Raw genomic sequence first — 2,240 nt, 5'->3', positions numbered from 1 at the left:
TACAAAGGTATCCAAGTTGAAGTGGTCACAAAAGATCAACGGCGTGTCTTGTTAGCATAGTGACTATGACCTATCGATGACCTCCGAATGCACTAAATTCTAATAGAAAATAAAAACTGCACTGTTTTCCAATGATGATTAAGCCAAAATTATAACTGTAATTAATATAAAATAGAATAGTACCTCGTCCCTTATTTACTAATGGTTTGTTAGTATTAATTCTTTACACATTTGTTATTGATTCGACAAATCAATAATGCTTATTTTACCTTCTGAATGGGGGCAATAAATCTTACCTTCCAGGGTAACGCGATGGAGTTAGTTAACGAGGAATTTCCTACGCTTATGAAAGCAGAATTTGTGAGACTACCTTTGCGACACACAAACAACATACCTTGAAAACATCATTCCACGTGCAACCGAGGATAATATCTTTCCCATTGAAAGAAACGCGGAGTCTGTGGCTGTATGCCTATGACTTTTTTTCTTCTTCTGCGTTTGTTATAGTTAATCAATATATTCCAAAGATTATATGACTTCTGAGTGTTTTAATTGACAGACCCGTAAGAAGACATATCGCACGATTATTTTCCTTGTACAACTATCACAATTGCTACTTTCCTGTTTGTTATACAAACCTACGCTGTACCATAATACTATATTTCGTAATACTTCGTTTCATATTTCTAATATATTGATGCAAAGTTAAAACATGTTCAAGTGAAAGTTCATGTTTTATATTATTATTATTACACTTGGTATATATACACGTTCACATTTGTTATTAACTATATAACGTAATGCTGTTTCATTTCCCAAGCATGCTGATGTGAAGCCTTTCTTCGGTGGCGTTATGTTTCAGGAATGAAATTATGAGAAGGGGTCAAGAATCTCCCTATAATCATTGATAGCCTCTCGGGGAAGAAATAATAGGCAGGACAGTAAAATACATCTATACCATATCTTCTGCTCAGAGTATGGAATAAGCTTGAAAAACAAAGTAGCTGTAAATATTTACCGTTTATTAATCACTTATTAACCAATTATCGTAGCAGTTAATCATTATAAGTAGACATGCTGCTGTATTGCTCTCTATCGACTGTAAGTGTCCAAAAATGAAAGGGGGGGGGGGTGGAATACAGAGTGACCTTGACCGGCACCTGTAACTCTAAAGGAAGGATAACAGAGTTCTGCATTTGAGAAATACTTTAAACATAAAGCTAAAAGAAATGATATGTCACGCCTGTGTAAGGGAAACTGTTACTAATGTGAATATGTAGAGAAAGGAGTCTTATGCAAGGCTGATGAGTATGTTACGGGAAAGTTTAAAGAATAAAAAATAAGCGATTAAATAAATCTGATGCAGAAAGAGACTAGTCTTGAAAAAAACGAAGCTATGACGATGTGTCAGAAGCCAGTGTCATGGAAGTACTAACTAGGGGTGAAAAACGAGAACAATAAAATGACTACGAACAAGCAAAAAGCGGCTATGTGAAAAAAGACAACAAAGAAAAAAAAATGTATAGCTCAGTCGCGGTGCAAAAACATCAGATGATAATGCCGAATGAGGAGTTGCCAGTTGTTGAACTCATCAAAATACAGTGTGATAAAGTTTGTGATATACCCAAGTTAATGTCATTAATAACAGGCCCTTGAACAAAGAGGCACCATAAAAAAGACAATAAAGAGGGACCATAAAAAAAGCAAATGTATAGCTCAGTCGCAGTGCAAAAAAACATCAGATGATAATGCCGAATGAGGAATTGCCAGTTGTTGAACTTTGTGATACACCCCAGTTAATGTCATTAACAACAGACCCTTGAACAACATATCAGAACTACTGCATTACTGATGAAACTCTAGGTCTCAACGGTGCAAATTCCAATGAAGGATACGTCGCTATAGCATCAAAAGACGCTTAAGCAAACTCATTAAATGAAACTACTGTATATCACTTTAACTCGAAAGAAACCATAGCAAATCTAGGGGGGGGGGGGAACTCTTTAGATAAGGGGATGTCTAAACTGAAGGAGGGAAACATTCCTATATTTAAAGGTGGATACAAAGGTATGCAAAAAATAGAGACCAGCTACGCTGATGTCTTACATCGTAAAAATGCTGGAAAGGGTAGTAAGAAGAAAAACATGCCCGATGTATAGACCGAGAAAATGAAATAAACACTGGACAAAATAACTTCTGCAAAGTATATCTTGTTTATCCCAAAGCCTGAAACGCTGTGA

The sequence above is a fragment of the Penaeus monodon genome, chromosome 32 (assembly GCF_015228065.2).
Source record: "Penaeus monodon isolate SGIC_2016 chromosome 32, NSTDA_Pmon_1, whole genome shotgun sequence".
In the NCBI taxonomy this organism is placed as follows: domain Eukaryota; kingdom Metazoa; phylum Arthropoda; class Malacostraca; order Decapoda; family Penaeidae; genus Penaeus; species Penaeus monodon.
Note: the sequence above shows the minus strand (reverse complement) of the source record.